Below are 16,709 nucleotides of genomic sequence, written 5' to 3'. Positions count from 1 at the left end.
GCCTTCAAAGACCGGTAAGGAGCGCGGGCGGGCAAGCGGGCCCTTCGCCGTTCCCGGAAGTTACTTACTTCTGGGTTCGCTGACCAATCGGTTCGCGGGGACCGCCGCGAACCGGTTGAAACCCACCCCTGCATTGAGTCATGCTTGACTTCTGGCAATAGCTTTGTGTACAGTAATACACTTGTAGCTCTTTCAAGGAGGTCCCGTATTAATTTTTCTACCTGCTCCCACTAGATGGCAGCAAAGATATAATTTCTTGTGGCCTTTGTTTTTAACTAGATCAGGGGTGTCAAACTCGATTTCATCGAGGGTCGCATCAGGGTTATGTTCACAGTTGGGCTGCAACCGGTTTGAACCGGTTCAAGAAAACTGGTTGTTAAGATTCTGCGTAGTTCGATGAACCGGCAAATCCCACCACTAGCTGGCACCCCCACCTCTCCCCCCACCCCTTGAGTTTGCCATTCAGAGTGGGGAAGCTGCAGGGGCCTGACTGGGCGCTGTGCTGATCAGCTGGGAGGCTGTGAATGAACCTGCATCACCGATCAGCTGGGAGGCTGCCACCCCCTGCAGCCCAAGAAGACCATGTGACCACCAGATTTTTAAAAAGTTCAGTCAGACCTTCCAACTTTACAACATCTCTCCCCCCTCCCCAATTGGAAGGTCTGACTGAGTTTTTTAGTCAGAGAATGTGATAGGGTGGGAGTGAGGATTGTGCATTATCATTGGTCTGGGATAGGGTTTACACTACACTACACTACTCTTTTATTTGTTTATTCCTTAGCTTTGTATTTTTTTTTTTGATGCATGAAGGATCAAATACTCAGCCATTATAATTCTATATTCCTTATTTATAGAAATCATATCAAGGCTCCGTTTTTGGCCATGACAGCCTCCTGCAGTCCTCTGTCAGAGAAAATGAAGCATGGGGGAGCTGCGCACGGCCTGCCCGGGCTCCGATTTTGTTGCCAGAGGCACCGCGGGCCAGTCCTCTACTGTTTCCAGGGCAGGCCTGTGGACCAGATCCAAGCACCCTGCGGGCCGGATGCGGCCCATGGGCCTTTGACACCCCTGAACTAGATCAACCCCTAGAATAGAGCTACCATAGCTGAAGAGCAGAAATTCAGATGACCAGTAGATGGCAGCAAAACTATAGTAGTAGAATTCTGTCTTTGCTGCTACCTAATGGCTGACTAGGCCAGATAGGTTATCCTTATACAAGGCCTAGAAAATTGTAGTTACATTCTAAAATCAAATGCTATTGTTCCAAAGGTAGTATTTTCCTATTACCTTGCACAAATTTAAAGAGATGAATAATACGCACTGACAAAAATGAGTCTGGCACTAAGGCGAAATAGCTCTTTTTTATTAAAAAGATATATGTAATCAGCTTGATTTGCTAAAGATGACCGTATCCAATAATAATGACTATATTTTTAAAATTACTCTGACAGCTAATGAAAATAGCAGAAAAATGAGAATCAGTTGACATAAAATATTGATATAAAGAAGTGACTAAGTGGGCAACTGCATTTTGAACATTTTAAACAGAAAATGGCTGAGATCCTTGAAGGCAAATAATGTGCATTGGGCAAACTACAAAAAAAAAAGTATTTGTCAGCAGTCTTTAAACTAGGATCAAATTGGTCTGATAGTAGCAATTTGAGATAGAAAGAATAAATGCCTGCAGGCTTAAATGCTTACAGCAAGCTCATTTTACAGAAGTTTCCTCAATGAGGTAGACTAGCCAAAAAGTAAAAGCAAAGTCATGGTTGGATTTTTCTCTCCATAAATAAGGAGCTAATGTTAGCATTGCTTTATAACTTGCTACACTTTTATCTAGACCAGTGTTTCTCAAGCTTGGCAACTTGAAGATGTCCGAACTTCAACTCCCAGAATGCTGGCTGGAGAATTCTGGGAATTGAAGTCCGGACATCTTCAAGTTACCAAGCTTGATAAACACTGATGTAGACACACAACCTTGGTAGTAAAAAAAAAAAATTGACCTAGGCTTTTTAAATAATATTGTCCAAAGATTTTTTCAGTTTCCTCTCTGTGGGAAGCCCCCCATCCTCCTCAAAGAATGAAATATTTTGGAGAATATTAAAAGAGGCAGAATATTATATTTTTCCAAAGGAGAAATGGAGAAACATGCTCTTAGACTTAGAGGCAGAAAACAACCCCAATTTCTTGCATAGTAGAACAGATGCCTGAAATCCTTAGAGATGGGTATTTTAAGAAATCCAGGCCAGCCTATTCACAAGCAAAACATCTCCACCTCCAGGTATGGGCTTAAACTTTACAAGCTCCCTGACCCAAATTCTAAGGACAGGACATACTGTACCTTTTAGGACATAATGGGTTTAACTAACCACCATCAGAATGACAGAAGACACAAAGCTCACTAGTTTCAAGTTTCAAGTTTAATTTTATTTATAGGCCGCCCAATCCCGGAGGACTCCGGGCTGCTTACAGAGAGGGGAAGAAAACAAAACAAAATAAAAATAAAATAGACAAGTTAAAAAACAACACAGATACATTCATTTCAATCAGGGCTGGACCTCAACTATGAGGTCAACAGCCCCAGGCCTGCCGGAATAGCCAGGTCTTAGCAGCTTTTCTGAAGGCCATGAGGGTGGGTGAGGTCTGGATTTCTGGGGGTAGTTCGTTCCAAAGGATCGGGGCAGCCACAGAGAAGGCTCTCCTCCGGGGAGCCGCCAGCCAACATTGTCTGGCTGACAGCAACTGAAGGAGGCCCACCCTGTGGGATCTTATCAGCCGTTGGGAGGAGTGTGGCAGTAGGCGGTCTCGCAGGTATGTTGGTCTTAAGCCATGCAGGGCTTTAAAGGTAATAACCAACACCTTGAATTGCATCCGGAGACCAATAGGTAGCCAGTGCAGCTCGCAGAGGATAGGTGTAACATGGGTGTACTACATTGCACAACCCCCAGCAGCATTTCAGAAACTATATAAAAATCCTTGCACTCATCAAGCTAATTTGTCAGCTGTCCCAGAACCACCTGCTGGTTCTGCTCATCAATAAACGGAATCTTTCTTTCCACTCAGCCTCCATTTTATTTCCATGCCTTTCTCCCAGATTGGAACTGAACCAGATAAAATTTTCTTCCTACATCTCATTTCAGTTTTTATGCTGGTAATATTTAAAATCCTAAAAGGTATTATGGAAGGAACCACCTCCTGATTCTCCTTTGCCCACCATTGTAAGTGGTGGAGATGTGCATTCCATTTCCTCCAGTACATCTTTGGCCCCCTTTGGCTTCACAATGCTTAAAAGGTCCAAAGTTCTCCTTTGGCAATGCTGAGCTTATCTTGCCTCCAAACCTATCTCCAGTCTCACAGGGCTTTAAGGTATATAAAACTGTTGAGTCATTATTATAAAAGTGAGGTCACGGACCTTGTTAGGGTAGGACCAGAGAGGATGGACAATGTTCGCATCCATCCTGTTTTGCCTCTCAATTAGTATTATGCTTCCTATTTTTTCCCCATTCTGTTCTTTTCAAATTAATTTATTTCCAGCCTTTCAAACAGATTGAAAAGTCTGAACCGTAAACTTGTATTTAAACCTGTTGTTTGGCTCAAGACAGAAATTAAGCATATTTGTACAATTCTGGGTAATCTGAGCACTCAGCCAGTCTGCTCTTCCTCATTGCAGCTTTCGGAAAATAACAAGAAATGTTGAACTGGGATTTTACGTCTGGCCTGTTTCTCTATACTCCTAATTTTTATCTATTCCCCAACCCCCTGCAGTAAGAGACAAGCTGACCGGACTGGTCAAAGCAGTTAGTCAGCTGTACCTGATCAAGCCAGCCTAACCATCAGGGCAGGGACCAGCTCCTTCCTGAATCCCCCCCCCCCCCCCAGTGATTTCTGTCTTCCGAGTGCGTTAGTTACACTTGTCCAAATTAGAATCATTTTGGTATGTTGTTCACTTATTTTAAACATTTTTATAGACCCGCTTCTACAACTGGGAGATGTCTCCATGCTTTTCTTTTTGCATTGTTTTAAACTGGTGCAATGCTTAAATGTGGCTTGGGAGAAAGGGAAGTCAATGCAATAGGAAGAAGATTCCAACGCAGAGGCCTGAGATTAAGGAATTTGTGCAACGACAACAGATGAGCCCTAACTGCGTGGTGGCCCTCTGGTGTGAAATCTGGGTTATTGGAGAGTGATCCAACCCATCTCCAGTGAGAACAATTCCTCTACTGTGGACATCCGGATGGCATGTTTGACGTATGTCCAGCCTGGAGAAGGCACCTTCCTCCAGTGGCGCTCAGCCTTCCCCTCTCCCTCTGTAAAGTCCTCGACTTGCGACCGATCAGAAAGTCCTCAACTTACAACCAGGTGGCTGGCAACAAATGGACAGCCATGATTGGCTAAGGCGTGCCTGGCTGAAAGCAGGACTTTTTACAGTTTGCTATTTTTTGCTCTGCTTGACAGCTCCTGTATAAATAGCTGTTAAGCAGAGCATGGTGCTGAATTGTTTGTTCTCTAATTAGCTTGCTGTTTGCAATAAAAGTTTATTGTTTTATGGTTACCTCACAGAGTCCTCACTTCTGTTAACCAGTTCTCAATACCCTCCTTTCCCAGCATGCTAAGAGAGGGCACTGCAGCAGCAACAGGGCGAGGGACAAGGAAGGCCAGAGGAAAGCCAAGGGCAGTCCCTTCCTCTTACAGAGGGGACAGGACTGCGGAGGCCGCCTACTCCAGTCGAGGCCAGGTCATCGTTCTTAAAAGAGCTCATGCTCCCACCTCGCACACCCCATCAGCATTCCTTCGGTGCTGCTGCGCGCAAGTCTGACGCAGAGGCTCCGAGGGAAGAGGCGGCACGGATATGGGAAGGGTGCCCAATTTAAGCGGCGTCTGCTCCTGTCTCCACAGTGCAAGAGGAGGTTCATGCCCTCTTGGGGAATTAATATTTCTTCTGTTGTCTAACAGGATGCTTCATTTGACTTATATTCTCTCGCTTTTCTCCTCCGCAGTTCAAGCCGTTTTCTCCATGACTAGTTATTTCCAAAATCTATTGGAGGAACGTCATTATTTCTATCCTTGAGCCTCTTCTGTTTAGTTTCTTGCAATGTTGTGAATGCTTTTGTCCAGTTTCAGTTTCAAGGCCTATCTAGTTGAAGTGCTAACCAATTAAAAATAAAATTTTAGAACACATCGCTGCAAGATTCGAGATAGTAAGGGAAGCATGTTAACAATGTGTACAAAAAGAGCATTATCCTTCCCCAAAGAATTATATCGTTTGTTAAAGATATACCAAAAGAGATCTGCCAGTTAAATGACAGGACAATTTCACAATAAATGAAATTGTGGTTACCTTGTTTACCTTTCTGACCAAGTTAAGTATGGACATTCCCAAATCTTAAGTATTTATGGCCTTTACTTGGAAAGTTCCAATTTCTGTATTATTAGTCTTTTTAAGTTCTTATAGTTAGCTTTTAAGGGAAGAGAATAGAATATTTATTGCAGTCAATGACCCGCGCATAAAACACTAGTATTTTATGAATATTGATTAATTAGTTAATGTAACAGCTGTCAGGCTGCTACATATCTTGCATATATTACAGAATTCTTCAGTTTTGAAATGAATAGTGGGGAATGGAAGGATTTATATTCCTTGTAGACAACTGCTCATTTGCATTCTTTTAGAGGCCACTTAAAGGTTTTTCTGTGTCCTCAGGGTCACCTGAGTAGTGCAAATAGATGTGTGGAGCCTTTTTGGAACTGCTGAAAGGACTGTGTTATTTAGAAGTTGGAGCTGTGCTTTCTGCAGGTTGTTTTCTGCCCTATGTCCCTTCACAGGTGCAGGCTGTTGGGAACGAGTCTGTGTTGTCCGCATCTCAAACTGAAGCGCAAATGTCCCAAAGGTGCTTTTTCAGGAGGCAACTGGACTTTCTTGTTTTTTTCTTTGAAGACATTTCACTTCCCATCCAAGAAATTTCTTCAGCTCTGACAGAATAATGGGGAATGGAAGGATTTATATTCCTTTCAGCCAGCTGGTCATTTCCATCCTTTTAGAGCAGGGATGACAAACTCGTTTCATCATGGTGGCATCATGTGACTTGTCAGGACTTTTTTTTCCTCTTTGCTAAACCAGGCAGGGTCAAGCTAGCATGTGACACATCTGGCCTGTGGGCCACGAGTTTGACACCCCTGTTTTAGAGGGTCGTTGAAGCACTTGAAGGATTATCTGTGTCCTCAGGGTCATCTGAGTTTCTGCTGCTGGTTCCTGTAGTCTGCAATTTTTTTATCTGGAAATCCATTCCTACTCCCACACCATTCAAAAGGTGTTCATCCCAAATTGTATAGCTAAGATTCTCAGTCATCCACGTTATGGTTGTCCCATGGTTGTTCCTGAGAAAGCACCTTTGGGACAACTATGACTTGGATGACTTGAAGCACAAATGGCTTCTGTAATCTTGCAATTTTTCTGGAAATCTGTTCATACCCCCGCATCATTTGAAAGGTATGCATAGCTAAATGTCTATGGAGATTCGCAGTCATCCAGGTCATGGTGTCCCAAAGGTGCTTTTTCAAGAGGCAACTAGACTTTCCAGAATGCAAATAACCAGCTATCTGCAAGGAATATAAATCATTCCATTCCCAACCATCCAGTCAAAGCTGAAGAAGCTTGTATGAGAAGTAAAACATCTTCAAAGAAAAACAAGAACACCCAGTTGCCTCTTTAAAAAACACCTTTGGGATTCCATGACCTAGATGAATGGCAATCTCCACAGACTTTTAATATAAGGCAAAGTTGACGGCTTTTATTCCTCCTTCACTACATAGGCAGGACCTGAATTTTAATGGAATCCTTTGTATTGCTTTTCTAAAACAGCTGATGGAAATATATTAAATCATACTTTGATAATGGAGCTCATAAAGCTGTAGTCTTTGCCTCTGGCACACCACTTGGCAATATTCCAGGAGACAAATGTCAAAGACATTGTTCCCCTTCACATACTAAAGGGCCCAATGAATTAGAGGTGCTTCAGTCAAGTGCAATTTTCATAGAATGGTGAATGTATTCTTGAGAGGCCATCACTGTGAGTTTGGTTGTCAACTTTGGTCAATGGCAGAGTCAAACTATTTGGTGTTGCATGAAATGATTTTGGGAATAGAACTAAGTCATTTGTGTGTGATTTGACTCCAACCCCAGGAAGCAGCAGCATCCACCTTTGATGAATGAACGCAGATTGTTGCCCAGAGATTGGTGGGGTGGAACTGATGTTCTTCTCAGTCAGCTATGAGGGTTCTGAACATAACAAGTCACTGTGATCCTGTCTAGGAAAGTAGCACACAGAGAATGCACTTAAGCTTTTATTTGACAAGTTGTCTTGCAATGGGGCATTTCCATATGATTTAAGTAGTTGGCATGCTCATTCTCATCAGGAGAAATTCATCTCAGCTCTAACGATCAGGACACTCTTGATCAAGGATCAGCAGGACAGCTGTTACCATGAAAGACGTGGAAGGGTATAATATGAAACCTCCTTAAATAGTTACTCACTTTCAACATTATTGATGGAATCCTTGTATATCTGAAAGTAAGAACTACTCTTGTGTACCTAGTATGGCAAGTAATCTGGGTAGCAGTTCAGTACTGATAGGATCACTGTGAGAAATGAGTCAAGTGTGTCAGTGACTGATTAATAACCCCCCTGGAATGTCATCTGTCATAATTGGCATTATATTTCTCAATTAAAATTATTTTCCTGTCTGGCAGAAGAACCTGCCCATTGCCTTCTCTGAATTGGGGGGGGGGGGGATCTTAAAAAAACCACCTTCATATGATTATGCTGCCTCCTCCCTCCCCATAATGGATTATGAGATTTTCTGTCCGTTGTGGTTAATGTTTAGTCATTTGTTGTCAGGGAATCCATCTGAAAGTTTAAATTTAAATAATCTATCAAGGATTTTAAGCTATCAATTTTTCTGTTAGTCATCAGAATTTATCATAAATAAATATCACCATTTGTGCTATGAGGAACAATTCTTTTATTATTATTATTTTTAGTCTTTCCTTTTTTTAGGTGTGTTTGCTCGTCTATCCTTTCTCCCCCTTTCATTCTAGCCATTGTTTCTCCACTGCAGGATGAAGACCTCTTCTACATGTTTCCAACCAATACAGTCTTGAGCTTCCCTTTGCCAATTGGGCCCACAATACTTGCCGATGTCATCAATCCATCTTGTTTTAGGTCTCTTTTGTTGACACTTTTTATTAAGTGGGATCCATTCTATGACTGCCTTGGTTCACCTGCCATCAGTTCTTCTTGCTATGTGGCCAGTCCATTTCCATTTCAATTCTTTTACTCTCTTGATGATATTGTATACTTTCCTTTGGAGCCTGGGCATGGCTTAGCCTTTTTGTAGTCAATAAAAAACCATGCACAGAGGCATGATGGTCTCATTGTGCCTTTCAATGACTTGCTGATCTACCTGGATATGATCCATTGAGCTGCAACCACTTCTGAACTCTGCCTGCTCCTTTGGCTGGGCATCATTTATATTCTTTTTGCTATTATCTTGGTGAAAACCTTGTAGATGGCTTTAAAGGCTTATTGAAGGACAATTCTTTAAATCTTCTTGGGCTCCTTTCTTGTGTATAAGAATCACTTCAGCATTTTTCCATGCACCGGGTATTTTTTTTCTTCTCTGAGGCATCTGGAGTATAGTTTGCAGGTATCTTGTGTAGACTGACCCACCTGCTTTCAGCATTTATACATTTTATCATATAAATATGTGGACGAGGACATGTTTAACCTTTTTAAAAATCTAGGAATTGAGGTTGCTTATATAAAATGCCCTATGATAATAGTAACAAAGGAGATGTAGCATGCAAATGACCTAAAAGACTGACTTAATTTGTATTTATTTCATTAGGATGCTGCATTCTGCAATTTGCATTGAAATGGCATCTCGGGGGTTTGGTGTTGCTTCTGTGGAGCATAGGTATGCTTATATCTCAATTTTTAATTGACTGACGTAGAAATATGTACATAGAATCTAATAAAGCCTTAATTTCTTTAGAATGGGGTTAAGAGGCATAGGATTATAGAGTTAAATTTATATAGCTTAAAACTAATCAGATGCAACTGAGATAAGCACCCATGTCATCTGCAAGTGGTGGCCAAATTATTATTTTTAAATCTTAAATGGTAAAAATCTCATAAGCCTAAAATATGACAAAATCCCAGAGATGATATGACAAAAGCAAGAATTGATAATCCCACAACATTGGGGATGGCCTCTGAATTTTAGTTATCCAACAAGAAGCCTGGATTACATAACCCATCATCCAAGATTGAACGTGAAGTTAACTCATTGGACTTCCTCAGACTGCCTGGAATTCTTTTCCTGGGCTTATTTTCAATTATTGTCCATCCTGGAAATATTATTATAGGACTCCTCTTTCAAAGTCTAAATATTCTTTCTGTGTTCTTATTGATCAAGAATATGGTGTAGTTAGATATAATGGTATGTAATGGTATAGGGTTTCCTATACCTATAAATAGGGATGTGATGGCTATCGGGACGCGATGGCTCAGTGGCTAAGATGCTGAGCTTGTTGATCAGAAGATTGGCAGTTCAGCATTTCAAATCCCTAGTGCTGCGTAATGAAGTGATCTCTCATTACTTTTTCCAGCTTCTGCAACCTAGCAGTTCGAAAGCATGTAAAAAATGCAAATAGAAAAATAGGGACCAATTTGGTGGGAAAGTAACAGTGCCCAGTGCACCTTTGGCATTTAGTCATGCTGACCACATGACCATGGAGATGTCTTCGGACAATGCTGGTTCTTTGGCTTACAAAAGGAAATGAGCACTGTCCCTGGAGCCAGAAATGACTAGCACGCATGTGCAGGGGAACCTTTACCTTTATCTATACCTATAATACCTATGTCTCCTGCTTGAGCAGGGGGTTGGACTAGAAGACCTTCAAGAACCCTTCCAACTCTATTATTCTGTATAGGATAATCTCCTCTGGATCCTCTGTTAAATACAAGGGAGCATATCCTTTATTTGGTCACATCTAACTCCACCATTAATTACACAATTTTCATGTTTGGGTGATTTTGGCTGTTGGAAAAGTATGTAGAGCTGGTCTTGGAAAGGAGGAAGGAATTTTTGAACCATTAAGGGACAACTTTCAGAAAAGATTGTTTATTTTCATTTTGAGAAAAGGAGAGAAACTTGGATGGATATTCAAAGTTCTGGTTTCCTATCCTACAACAAAGTGTAAGAGTCACCTTGTAGGAGAGATGGGTGGCATACAAATTTTTTAAAAAATAAGTTTTTAAAAATTAAATATTTAAAAAATAAATAAGGAATCCTGGAATTCTTGCTGGTTCTGTTTCTTTGCCTACTTTGAAGGGCTAACAACTTTTCTGCCTAAGCAATCTGAGTTACTCGCTTGTGAGATGGACAGCATATAAATTTAATAAATACTTATTTATATAACTAGGGCCTGCAAGCCGCTATGTCATAACTAAATCCTGTGCCCATGTTCTAACATTCCATGTTCTATTTCAAATGAAAAACAGTAGTCAATACACAATAGGTTAAGATTGCTGATGGCTTTCTTGAAAGATTACTCTTTGGGGCTGAGTCAAATGCAAACTTAATAGGTCTAGAGGAAGACATTTCAGCAACATGCTGTACCTCTAATGCTTGATCATCCATAGAGCATGTTTTCCTAAAACCTGCTTGCTTTTCTGCAATTCCTCCTTATTCAAACCCGATTAATGGCAACTTATTATGGAAGAGGTTTCTTTATTCCCTTTTCTAAAAACGGGGATTATTATTGTAACTAAATCCCAGACCTTTGGGATGTTTGCTGTTCAGTCAGTGATATGAGTAGGCCAGGACTAATAATCACGGATTAGAATTTTCTTTTAGCACTTCCATTTGAATAAAATCACATCTATGGGCCTACAAAGGCATCCTTTCTAAATGAGATCAAAATTTCCTTCTGCACTGTTTTAAAAGTGGACATTTCTCTCTCTGGATTCATTTACAATTTTACTGATAGTGATCAGTGGGTAGTTTAGCAGAATACAGATATTGTGTAGGATAGCTCTTAACTATTGTAACCTTTCTATATACATATTTAAAATAATCTATATTATCTAATTTAAATAATCAAACATGAATACTAATTGTTCAGCAGAAGCCGAGTTTTACCCCATCTTTCAATTGTAGTTGCATTCCTTTGATCACAAAAAAAGGTTTTTGAATGTATTTTTAGTATAATGATAATATACAATTCTAACTTATTATCATTTGGGGGGGGAGACACAGAACATTACCACTATCACCAAACCCCTTGGGACAAACATGTGGAGATAACACATAAAGAAGAAAACAAAAATCTTCAAAACCAAAAATATTTAATAGGTTCCATGTGTTTCAGCTGTGTTTGTAAATATTCCCTCTTGTAGGCAGACTTGTTTGGTTACTTATTAGGCTTATCCTTACACATTTTTGCTGTTTTCAGAGGATCAGTACATCAGAGTTTTCCTGACTTTACATTCCTTACCGGAAACACAGTTGGGAAGATGTTTAATCTGAAAGGAGATATAGATCCATAAACAGCTATTGATATTAGCAACAAAGCTTCACTGGCCTTCTTACAGAAACATTTGGGTAAGTTGCTGCATTGCTATTATATTTAACTTTTTAAGCACCCTGCATTACTAGATGTTGATACGGTGGTATGTTACAGACAATATCTTTCTACCTATGGATCACAATATTTTCAATACCTGAAAATATAATACATACATGCATATAAAATAGAACATTTTACAAGTTCAGAGAAAGAGAGAGACACTCAGATAGAAAGAGAGTTTGGTGTACTGGTTAAGGCTAAAAACCAGGACACTGAGAGTCCTACTTTTTAAGCACGAAGCCAGCTGGGTGACCTTGAGCCAGTCACCTTCTCTCAGCCCTGGGAAGCAGGCAATGGCAAACCATTTCTGAAACCTTGGCAAGAAAACTGCAGAGATTTGCTCAGTCATCAGAAATCAAAAACTGAAAGGATCCCAAAAGTGTGATGTATCGTCCAATTACATTGGCACCACCTGAAGGCATCAAATGATTAGTTTCATCCTTATTGGAACTCCTGAGACAAGACATAGGTATTCAGATGTTTTTCTATGGGGTTGGAATCCTCTCCTAGAAATTGAGCTCATAGACCTTTGCACTTTAGATGACTACTATATATAGTGCACTTTAGAAGCTATGCAGATTCTGATACTCAAGTGTTTTACTGTCAGAATGGTATACACTATATTGCCAAAAGTATTGGCTTACAACTGATTCTGATTATTTGGATGGGTGAGCGAGCACTTTTGGCAATATAGTGTATATAGAGTCCACCTTTCCTTAAGCTCTCAGAGCAGAGAACTGCAATTGCTAAATTGACATACTCCCAAGTATGGGGTTTAGCACTACTTCCAACTTGTTACATCTGACCACCTCCTGGTAATCAGTGTAACTGAAAATACCATACTTCAAAAAGAGGAGTATGGGGAATTGAAGTCATACAGCATCTGTATCTCTTCTCTGAGAGCTTAATGGAAGGAGAGCTGTTTATAACAGCAATGACAAATCTTTTCAGCTCGGCATGTAAAAAAAATAAGAAAATGCCTAACTTGACTCTGCGGACGTGTCTCAAATATACACCCACCCACTGAAAGAGAAAATTATTTACATATTTATTCATTTTAAAAAATGCAGTCGTGGTATGTGTGATCCCCAAGACCTACTGTGTTCCACTTACCTTTAGGCTCTGTTTTCTTTCTGTTGACAGATCCCTGCAGCCTACAACTGTTGGTTACAAGGCATTTAAGCGGCTTCAGAGAATGGTTTTCTACAGCCTCCTGAAAACACGGCGAAAGCACAACCTGTTCTCATGTGATTTTCAGAGACTCCAGCGGCCATTCAAGAGCATGCCTCTCACAAACCACTTTCAGTTTGGAGGCTGCACACCCCCCAATTCTCACATATCTATGCAATCTTTGAAAATCACATGATAATGGGATGTGCTTTTGAGAATAGTTGTTGTTAGGTGTCAGTGAATGCTGGTCATCCAAATGTTGTGGGCATGTCCCTTTGACATGTGTGTTATAGATTTGCCATCACTGGTCTGTACCATTCAGATTCATCTCTCAAGCATCTGAGTCTTTTAAATATTACACAGAATCAAAATAGTGTTTCTTTTAAAGCTGAACTAAAGAACCAATCATACAACCAGCTTGTACTTACACTTGTTTAGCATGAGCATTTTTAATATATAAAAAGGCTTGTGTTACATATCTGTATTCACTGATTAGACTAGAGAGTAAATTTTATCTAAGCCACTGAGACATATGAGAAAGCAAGTAGATGGTGCACCAGTTGGCTTGGGACCCTGATACCTGAATGATTTATATCAAACTAGTTATGTATTGAAATATATATAGAGAGGTTTTCCTCCAAGTAATCCCTTTATTACAAATTACCTTGTCAATAGCAGAACCTTACCTGTCTTCCCTGAAGATCTGAACATTGCCAGTGGTTAACTTTTTAGTGCCAGGCATTTAGTTGAGTCTCCTCATATTTTTAATATGTATTTTCTATATTGTATATATATTTCTACCTCCCCTGGAAGTTTTATTGAAAAGTGGAATATACTTTTCAAGTAAACATACTTTAAAGTTTATTGACCTTGCAACTCAGTTTAAAAATGGGTCTTTCCAGATTTTATAAATTAAGAGACTTAAAATATGCTCTTTAGATGAAATCAGCCATCCATATTTATCACTATGACTTTTTTATGTTTCTAGCATGTCAGTTTTAGAACAGCTAAGCAAACTTAATTTTAATATATTTATATGTGCCATCTGATTTGAATTTATCTTATTTAGGTCTCTCTAAAAATTTTAACCAATGGGACCCTCTTTTAAATGGCGAAGGACCTAATGTCATTCCAGATACCAATGTTGACTTAACTCCAGGAGCATCTCAGTGACAATAAACATTGTCCTTAAACATTCCTAACTAAATGTTGCTTGTTTCATGATAGCTCCATTGGAACGAGTATGTTTTAGAACATTTGAGCAAAGATGTTACAGGTGATACTCATTTAACAACACTCAAACAATGACCATTCAAACTTACAACGCTGCTGAATAGAAGTTACAACCGGTCCTTGAAGTTCCAGGTATCACAGTACCACCTTAGTCACATGATTGTGATCTGGGCACTTGATAACTGGCACAGCATCCCACAGTTGTGTGATCATAATTTGTGATCTTTCCTGCTGGCAAAGTCAAGGGAAGAGTTGGTAGGAAGTCAGAAGTTCCAAATATATGAAATCCTCGCTTAATGACAGTAATTGGGGACAGCCGGGATGCCATTGCTTAGCAGCCTGATCATGTAATGTTGCACTTTATGACCACAATGCTTAGTAATGGAAATTCCAGTCCCAATTAATGTCACTAAGCAAGGACTGCTTGTACTGAGTTGGTTTCTGTTAAAGAACAAAGAAAGGAACCAAATGAACATCAGTTATTAAAAAAAGTTATTGGTAGAGAGATACTTCAGACAAGATATTCCTACCATTACATGGATTGTTAAAAGCTGAAAGTCTGACAGTGTTACTATTCTTGCCAATAACAATGTGTGGATTTCTAGAAGGGCTGGTGCTGTAATTCCCAGAAGTTAAACTGAGAGTGGGATGTCATGAGAAACCGGAGATAACCTCTGTTTACCTCTATATTTCAAAATAGAAGTTGCTTCTGCAAGAGTATAGTAGTCATTATCTTCATCTACTCACCTGAAACAAATTGTCATCTGCCACTAGATACATTTGGTCCATTAAATGATGGGACTAGAAAAGTAGTTTATTTGCATATATATTTGATCCCAGTAGGCTTTTTGCCTTCCCTACAATAGGATGTTCAGTCCTCCATTTGAATTGAAATTTATTGTTTATTTAATTTATATGCCACTTATCTTGCTATCACATGATTCCTAGTGGCTTACAACATGGCTTATTATTACTTCTACGTTTAATGGCATTGTATAGGGTAAATTGAGCTGCTGTTACTATAGTTTAATGAACCAAAGGGAGATAACATCCTGCTACAGGTTAAAATATGGCTATTTACCACTCTACCACATGATGGGCCCTTGAGTTCTTTTTGCATTACTTCAGCAACCAGAAGACAAATATGGTCATTAATTAGATTTTCCAATAGCTGGATCCTTCCTGTGCCATAACCAATGGAAACTAAAACCAAGTTTCTATATTTAATACTATATTTAATATATATAATTATCCATTCCCTCAGCCTCTCCATATTGCTAGTACCTCAGGTATGTAGTGTGTATGTATGTATGTATGTATGTATGTATGTATGTATGTATGTATGTGTATATATATATATTTAGAGTCACAACCCCTGGTAAGCCCCAATTATGGGAGGAAGCTAACTGCTTCCATCCTCTGTCAATCGGCTCGTCACAGGAGTCCATCACGACAGAAACCCAATATTTTTACTGTTGCCTTTGTTATATTTGTGTTTTTTTATTTGTGCTGATAAATAAATAAAGGGTGACTAGTATAGATCTATTTCAAGCTATTTAGCTCTCATCAGCTAGCCATACCCTTACTGGGATTCGAACCTGTGCTGTATTGCATCTTAGGCAAACGTCTTAGCCATATATATATATATATATGTATGTATGTATGTATGTATGTATGTATGTATGTATGTATATATGTATGTATATATGTATGTATATGTATATATATATATGTATATGTTATATTTATGCTGATAAATAAATAAAGGGAGACTAGTATAGATCTATTTCAAGCTATTTAGCTCTCATCAGCTAGCCATACCCTTGCTGGGAATCGAATATTTGGGCATACCAGGGGTTGTGACTTTAAATATATACACCCCCAAAAGGGGGTGAAAATGTATGCGTGTCTTTTAGACCGAATATTGTCGAAGCCCTGCCCACCCACCAGCCATTTTTGGCCTCCGCACGCCCCTTTTTCAAGCCTTTTTTGGTCCTTTTCCAGCCTTTTTTCTACCTATTTTTGAGACATTTTGGCATGTTTTTTTGGGGGGGGGTTGGCCCGTTTTGAGGGCTTTTAAAGCCCATTTTTAGAGTTTGGAGGGGCCTTTTTGAGGCTTTTTTGCCCCTTTTTGAGGTTTTTTTGCCCCATATTTTTGTTTGAAAAATGGGACAAAGAAAGTTTCAAAAACAGGCCAAAAAGCCTTAAAAAACAGGCCAAGAAAAAATGAGCCCAAGAAACAGCTGAAAAAAGCCTTAAAAATGGACCAAAAAAAGGCTTGAAAAAGGGGCGTGCGGAGGCCAAAAATGGCTGGTGGGTGGGCGGGGCTTCGACAATATTCGGTCTAAAAGACACGCATACATTTTCACCCCCTTTTGGGAGACAAAAGAGTGTGAGTGTGTCCTGTAGCTCGAAAAATACAATAATTCAGTTTTTCATACTACAATGTTGGATCCAGAAATATTCACCATCATTTTTGTTGGAAGCAAACTAAAATCAAATATTGGCATGAGGTTTATTTCTGCTTACATTTAAGATCTATGCTTGTCACCAGGAATCAAAAAAAATACCTGGCATCCATCTAGTACAGTACAGGGATATAGAATACCAGCTGGAG

Source organism: Thamnophis elegans, chromosome 3 (assembly GCF_009769535.1).
Source record: "Thamnophis elegans isolate rThaEle1 chromosome 3, rThaEle1.pri, whole genome shotgun sequence".
Lineage (NCBI taxonomy): Eukaryota > Metazoa > Chordata > Lepidosauria > Squamata > Colubridae > Thamnophis > Thamnophis elegans.
Note: the sequence above shows the minus strand (reverse complement) of the source record.